The 7953-nt window shown below is 65.4% G+C and overlaps 1 protein-coding gene across 1 annotated transcript in view; it reads right to left on the minus strand.

The window, feature by feature from the left end:
• Window positions 1–6684, minus strand: part of EPHB3 (EPH receptor B3) — a 28001-nt gene extending 21317 nt beyond the window's left edge. Inside the window, exon 1 of the mRNA XM_050902241.1 lies at window positions 6625–6684. The gene's annotated coding sequence lies outside the window, so the exon portion shown is untranslated. The remainder of the gene's footprint in view (window positions 1–6624) is intronic.
• Between the last annotated feature and the right edge of the window lie 1269 nt (window positions 6685–7953).

Here is a 7953-nt window from a genome sequence, read left to right on the forward strand (position 1 = left end):
CTGCAATTACTGTTCTATTAATACCGCGGGGATTTCGGATGTCAGAGCCCGGTGTGCCATGCCGGGGTCAGCTCAGCCGGGGAAGAGCTGCCATCCCTCCCACGTGGTTGATGCGCCCCGGTGCTCGCTGCTTCGGCTCGCCCAGGGGGAAAAGCCGCTTTCGCTCTGCCAGGCTGCGGGCAAGGAGAATGGACAGACCTCACGGACAGCGTCTCAGCCCTGCCTGCTGCCAGACACCCTGCCGACCTTAGAATGACTACTGCCCGCTCGGGATGGGCACATCTCTGCCTGGCCCAGAGGAAGGGGCTGCCTGCTGTAGCTCCCCACCATGGGGACAACATGACCAGCCGTGCCGGGCGGGCAGGAGCTCTATGGCCAGCAGGCAGGAGAGATTTATAGGCCGCTGTCCCCAGCAGGAATGGCCATGCAGCCGCCCTCCGCTGGCACAGAAATAACTCATCCGATCGGAAATAACTCATCCGATCGGGAGACGCCAGACCTGTTCGAGCCGTGAATGCCATCGACCAGGACGTAGGCAGCAAATCGGCCCACAAAGCCGCCTTCGTTTCCAGGCCCTGCTATGATGGGGATGCTTCTGCCACCTCCCTCTGTGGCCCCATCGCCCTGTAGCCAGGGCATCGTGGGGCAGGTGCCCCAAGCTGGGCTGGCGCGGGTGGATGGAGAGCCCCAAAGTCCCCGGGGGAAGGAAGGGAACGCGGTCGGTGCTGCAGGCCTGCCTCTGCAGGGCAACCATTAGCAGCAGGCTGAGATCCAAAAGGCCCCTCTCCCCCCTCCAGCTCCATTTTTTTCCAGGTTGTACTTTTGGAAAGAGCCCAGGGAAGGAGTAATGATATTTTAAAAAAAAAAAAAACCACCAAAAAACACACAACCCAAAAACCACCCCCTCCCCAAAAAAGGTTACTCACTGCACATCCAAAGGTTCGCCCCACAGACGGGGTGGCTCGGCTGCCAAGCTCCATCCCATCCCGGCAGCACGGAGCGGGAGTTTCTGCCAAGATCTCCCTCCTCTCCACTGCCTGGGGCAGTTACCCAAATCTCCGCGCTGCTCTCCGCTTGCTTCCTCGGCTCTCCTCGAGCACCGAGCCCATCTGGAACTGCTTAAACCCAAATATCCCCCACCTTCCCCGCCTCCCCCACCCCCAAAGTCAGATTCTTCCAGAGTTAAAACAAGCACAGAGTCAGGAGGGGGTGCCGGGCCGGGCTGACTCGCTCCTTCATTTCAGTTTAATTTCTGGGGAACTAGAATAAATCTGTTCCTGGCGATCGTTCAAGCCCTGCACATTTTTCTCATTAATAAAAAAAGGCCTTGGATCGCACGCCGCGTGTGCGTGCGCGCCCACCGAGCGCACCCCCCCTCCCTGCTCGCCCCGCAGGGTCCCTCCTGCGCCCCAGCCCTCGCCGGGCAGGCGGCTGAGCACCCAAGGGACAAGCAGGACTGGTCGGGGGGGGGCCGGTGTCCCCTCCCCGGGACAGGGATGGGTTTCGGCAGCCCTGCACGACGGCCACATCTCGGAGAGGAACAAGGAGGCCCAAATCCCCCCCCCCCAGCTGCCATCGGGCAGGAAAGCCCTGGGGGAGGGCTCCCCTGGGAGGGGCGAGGGACCCAGGGAGGGGGCGTCCCTGCTGCCCCCCCCCTCCGGCATCGCAGGCCCCGTGGGGCCCCGCGGCATTCCTGGGGAGGGGGCCGGGAAACAGGTGTTTGTCAACAGCTCCTGCCACATGCATGAGAAACGCCAGGCCCCAGCAGCGCGGAGCTTAGCGACGGGCAAAAATAAAATAAGAAGACCCCCACAGCAATTCCCCGCCTCCCCCCCAGCCCAGGACCCCTGGCCGGCACGCGCTGGCACGCGCGCGGAGAGTGGCCATGGGGCCGGCACTCGGCCCTGCTGCCGCGCTCCTGCCTCTTCCCAAGATGGCTCCCTTTCCTCTTCAGAGGGGCGGCCATGCGAAGCCGGCTCTGGGCTCGCTCCCTCCTGCCTCGGGGAGCACGGGCTGGAGGGCTCGGCTGCACCGAGGGGAAAGCGGGCGCCAGGGGAGGGCTGCAGCCCCTCTGGAAATGGTGGCCCTGCGGGAAGGGGACGCAGCCCCGTGCCCAAGCTCAGCCCCACAAGTCCTCCACGGCCGTGCCAAGAGCGGGAGATACCGAAGCCCAAGTGCGGGAGGACGAGGCCTTGCCAAGAGCGCCAGGCCTGGCCCTCTACAGGCAGGCAGGCCGGCCGCCCACCCGCCCTACAAAATGGCTCCTGTTGGGCTCCCCATGGAATCTGCATGGGGCTCAGCTCCGCGAGGGGACGGCCCGTGCCCCGCCACCAGCCCCGCCCAGGCCTGAGCGCAGGACTGGTTTTTGAGCAACAGCAGCAGCAACAACAACAACAAAAAACGCAACAAAAAAACCAAAACACGAATTCAAATGGGACCGTCCCAGCCAGGTGGGAGTGCCACTGCAAAAGGCTGCCTGGCCTTCAAGATGGCAGCCCGTCCCCAGGGGCGCAGGGCTGTGCCTGGCTCCCAGCAAGGAGCTTCCTGGCCGTGGAGGGGCACCCCCATCCCCACCGTCCCCCAAACGCTTCGCTTGGGAACACGCCCGTCCCAGAAGCGACGCCAACTCGTTATGGCTTCAGCCCCGGGGAAGCTCGGGGCGATGGCAGCCACCGGCTCCACCACAGCCCATGGGGACAGTCCCCCATTGCCGGGGTTCTCCTCGGGGGGAAGGCTGGCACCCACCCCTGCCACCTCCGCCAGCCGGGAACGGGGATCCCGACCCCAGGGCCGCCCCGGCACCCTTCCCCCAGCACGGCTCCCAGGCGGAGACGCTTAATCCCGACAAACCAGTTTGACTCAGCACAACAGGAACAGCTACAATTTTAAAAACATGCAAGTCTGTGATTCAGATTGCTCGGGCTGTTTTAATTAAACGCCAAGCTCCCCTGCTCCAGTGGCAGCAGCAAACGGCTCACGGAAAGAAAATGCAACGAACTGGTTTCCCCAAATATCTCTCGCAGTAAGTCATCACAACAAAACAAGGAGTTTCGGTTCATTCCTTAAAAACCAGAGGCCGCTATTCCCAATCGTGAGGGCCGGGCAGGCATGGCCCCGCAGCCGCGCCGGTTGAGCCGTACACTGGGAGAGAAACGCAGGGCTGCAAACGGACTCCGGTGCTGCAAGTTTTCCCTCTCCCCGGCTCTCCGCATGCTCTGCTTGACACAAAGGAAAGCCCTTCTCCTCCCCGCCTCAGGAGCACGGACGGGGCGGGTTTCCTCAAGCAAAGCTTTTAGCAAAGAACAGGAGATTTAATGAATCCAGCGCGCACTGCGGAGCCCCACGACCCGCTTTCCCTCGCAGCCCTACCCCAAGCATCAATAAAACAGCAGGGCTAACTTCCCCCCCATCACCCCGCCGAGAAACACGCCATTTCAGTGAAAAGTAATTAAACGGAAAGCAAATCTCCCTGCCAAGAAAATACCTGGCAGTTCCAGTACAGGGGTCAATTAAGCATGGGTTTGCCGGTGCAGAGAGGAGCGTGGTCAGCCTGCGTAACGCCTGGCTGGGGTCTGGGAGCTGCCAACAGGCAGAGCCCAGATGAGGAAAATTCCCCCTAGAAATCCTTCTGCTTTGGGGGAGTTTGGGTGTTTCGCTAGAGCCCAAGTCGGCTCAGGGCTACGCGGTGTGTCTGCATGGGGGTTCGTGGGGGAGCACGTGGGAAACCCCAACTTTAAATGGAGTCCCGTGCCCAGAGAGGCTGCTCAGGGCAGGAGCTGCCTGGGAGAGCGGCTCCTTGGGAGAGCAGGTCCCGGTCCCAGCCCACCCGCACCCCCGGGGCGACGGGCAGATCGAGCCTGCGGCCATCCACGCTCCCTCGGGCCAGGGCGTTTTGAAGCCTGGGGTTTTATCCCCGGACAGTCGGCAAGGGCCTTGAGCGCAGCACATTCCCCACGCTGTTTCACCGCGTCCGCTCCCCACAGGGCCTCTGCTCCCACAGCCCCGCCGGGACAAACTCCTCGGCTCCAACCCCTGTGCCGGAGAAAGGATCCGCTGTTGCCCCCGGATAGAGCATTCCTTCTGCAGCCGGCCCGGGGACTGCTGAACCGGAGAAGAAAAACACATTGTGACTTCAAACAGACCTAGCGCACTTACAGGATCTGGAGAGAAACCATTTTCTCCTCGGCAGCACAAAGCCCTCACTGAGCTGCTGCCGAGCGCGGCTTTTCCCCTCCACCCCCGTGGGGCCTTGTAAAGAAACCCAACTCCCTGCCATCCCCCCGGGAACGGGCAGCGCCGTCCAGCCCCGAAGCCCCCTGCCCTCCCAGCCGGGCACCGGCCACAAGCCCAGCCCGTTGCCCCCTCGGAGGGGACGGTAAGGTGGCCGGGTCTGGGGACCGCTCACTGCCGTTGTCGTCTGCAGGACATGCGCGCAGATTTATGGCCACGCCAGATTTATGATCAGCACTAAAATATCTGAACAAACGTGCACATTAGATTTACAGTAACCGCTCGAACGCGCCGGTCCCTGTCAGGAAGCAGCGTTGCAAGCGGCCAGAAATGCCCAGCGCAGCAGAAGCGCGGGAGCTCGCTGACCCCGATGCGAGCAACGGCTTCCTAACGCTGGGCAAGGCAGAAACCTCTCCCGGCCCAGCTGCAACTTTCCCTCCAGCTCAGACAAGAGCTAAGGGGAAAGGGAAAAAAAAAAAAAAAGAAAGAGAAAATCCCAGGGGAATCGAGGCCAGCCCCAAAAATGCTGGGCGGCTGCCAGCCAGCCCCGAAGCGGTCCCATCGGGCTGGCACCCAGCTGGGCCCTGACCTCCTCGGGCGGTGTGTTCGGCCCCTGACCCCTCTGCACACTCGGGAAGCTGAGAAAACCCAGCAGCTCCTCAGCAGGAGCTGTTTATTTTCCCTCCATCCGGCTCTTCACGCCGCTCCATCCCCGGACGGTGGCAGGGGAGAGGCCGGGGCTCCCTGCCTCCCCGGGGACTGGCAGGACAGTCCCTGGGCGACACACGCCGGTGCTGTCAGCCCCCCCGCTGGCTTTCCTTCCCCAGTCCCCAAACCGCTGATGGGAAGAGGGTTGTGAGGGGCTGCCCGCAGGCGTGGGGCCCTGCCAGGCTCCCTGCCCGCAACTTCATCCTCCTGCACCTCTCCAGCAGGCAGGGCTCCCCAGGGCTCTGCCCGGGTGGGTGCTCGGGAGCCTCCATCCCGACAGGGCTGGGTGCAGGCAGGCTTCTCCCTTCCCCTCCTGCCGCGGGGCTCCTGCTCAGCCTGGAGCTCGTGGACCGAGCAGGCCCACAGCTCCGTTTCCTACGGCGTACAAAGGAAAATTATTTTTAAAAATTTTTTTTCCCTTTAAAGGAAAAAAAAAAAAAAGATAAAAAAATCGCAGGGAGGGAGGATGAAAAGAAACACGGGCAACAAGCACCCCCCAAACTTTCTACGAAGCCCAAAGCCGGAGGAAATGTGTCCCCCCAACAAACCGCAGCGGGGAAGGGCTCCTGCCCACGGTCACCCCCCGGTGCCGCAGCCCAAACCCCGCACCGCGGGGCGACGGCAGCGGCAGCCCGAGCACAAAACTGCCTCCGAGCACACAAAAGCCCCCGCCGCCCCTCGCCCGGGCGGAGGCACCGACAGCTCCTCTCCGCCCGGGGTTTTCCCCCCTTCCCTCCCTCCCTGGCCCCCTCTCGCCGCTCCGGCAGCGGGTTCGGTTACCGGACACCGGAGCGTCGCCGCCCCCGGCGCTCCTGGCCGGAGCCGCGCACACTTTGCGCCGAGACAAAAACCCGCCCGGGCCCCCTCCTCCTCCTCCTCCTCGCCGGTGCGACCCGCCTCGCCCGCCCGGGACCGCCCGGTCCCCCAGCGGGGCCAGGAGCCGCTTTTCTCGCTCCAAGCCGGGGGGGCGACGGCGCTGCCCCGCGGACCGGGATTCACCTCCGAGGGGGGGGACAATTAACCCTCCTTTTATCGCCCACTCCACCGGAGCGCGGGGGGTTGCCCTCCTCCCTGCTTTCTCTCCCCGGCCCGCGGGGGCGGGCGAGCCGCGGAGCGCAGCCCCGCTCGGGGATGGATGCGGCACGCGTGGCCACTCGCCCCGGCGGTCCCACGCCGGAGCCTCGGGAGTTAAGGCGGCGGGCGCGGCGAGCCCTGCCGGGGAAGGGACGGAGCCGGACACGGCACACAGACACTCCTCCGGCGGCCCCACCAGTTCTGGCACGCCGCGAGCTTCCACTGAAAGAAATATTAATTTTCCAGCCCTCTCGGTCGTGGCGAAAAGCCTCGGAACGTGAACCGAGTATCCAACGAGGCGCCGCTCCCTGCCACCGCTGCCAGCAGCCGCTCGCCGCGGCCGCCGCGCCTCGGCCGCGCCGGGCTCGGTTCCACGGGGCGTTGACTCTGAAACCTACTGAGGGCGGCTAAGCGCTGAGAGCAGGGTTGGGGCGCGCTGCGGCGGCGAGCTCCCCGCGGGGACAGCCGTGCGTCCGTGGCGCGCCGAGCCGAGCCGGCGGCGGACACTGACGAGGCCCGGTGGGCCGGGGACACCCTGGAGGGTGCGTGCGTGTGTGTGCGCGGTCGCACGGGCCCCGGTGCGGCTGGCGGGCACGCCCGCCCGGTACTCACCCTCCAGAGCGCGGCGGCCGCCGGGGAGCAGCAGGAGCAGCAGGAGGGGGAGCAGTGGCGGCGGCGGCGGGGGGCCCCCGGGCGGGCCGCGGCCATGGCGGGGGGCGGTGCGGGCGGCCCCGCCGGGCAGTCCCGAGCTCGGCGCCACGCGCGGCTCCTCTCGCCGCCGCGCCACGCTCGCGCTCTGGCGCCGCCGCCGCCGCTGCCGCCGCTGAGCCGTGAGGGGCGGGGCCCGCCCGCCAATCAGCCCGCCCCTGGCAACCCGGCGCCCCTGGCGACGGCGAGCGCGGCGCCCATTGGGCGGTGGCGGGACGGGGGGCGGAGCCTCCGCGGAAAGATGAATTGGAGGGGCGGGCGCTGTCCGGCGCGCCCCCGGTGGCCCCGCCCCCGGCGCGGGAGGCGCTGGGCGGGGAGCGCGCCCCACCCAGCGGCCGCCCGCGGAACTGGGCTCTTAAAGGGGCCGCGCTCCCGGCCTGCCCCGCAGCCCCAGGCCCGCCCTGCCCTGCCCCCCGCGGGTGCGGGTGAGTGCGTGAGCCTGTTAGTGTGTGTGTTGACGGGCCCATGGGCCCCTCTGTGCCCTACCACTGGCAGCCTGGTTTACCTGTGCCACCCATTGCTGTTCCATCCTCTACAGTCCCATCCCATCCCACCATCTCATGCATCCCACCCTGTGCCATCCCATCTCACCCCATCCTGACCCAGACCATCCCATGCATCCCATCCATCCCACCCATCCCATCCCATCACGTGCCATCCCGCTCCATCCTGTCCCCACCATACCATGATTCCCACAATGGTGACAGGGCTGAGTGCTGGGATCCTGACCAGGGTGACACCATACAGAGAGCACCCTGCAGTGACTCCCCCAGCACCCCCTTCCCCCACTCACAGGGTGCCTTCCCCACCACACTGCTCATGGGAGAGGGTGCCAGCTACCACGCACGTAGCCACAGCCTCCAGCCTGTGAGCACCTCAGTCTTCTCCCCATTCTCTCCCCCCCATTGCCATGGGGACGTTTTGGGGCCCTGTCTGTGACAGACTGTGCTCCCTCGGCATTGTGCGTACACACTGTCCCCGTGGCCGAGCTGGCACTGTCACATCCTTCAGGACAGACACATCCCCGCAATGCCGGGCGCAGGACATGGGTTGCGACCTGTCCTGGCCCTCTGCACTGCACCGCAAGTCTCCTGCTCCGATGCTTGGGGAGGCTGGGCTTGGGCTTAGCAAAATCTCCCAAGTCCCTGATTTTGGGGCATGTTGATGCCCCTGGACCCCAGGGTGGCCAGGAGTTCCGGCAGGCCCAAGGTAGCGGGGTGCATGGCTGGGTGC

The sequence above is a fragment of the Gymnogyps californianus genome, chromosome 10, assembly GCF_018139145.2.
Source record: "Gymnogyps californianus isolate 813 chromosome 10, ASM1813914v2, whole genome shotgun sequence".
Taxonomy (NCBI): Eukaryota; Metazoa; Chordata; class Aves; order Accipitriformes; family Cathartidae; genus Gymnogyps; species Gymnogyps californianus.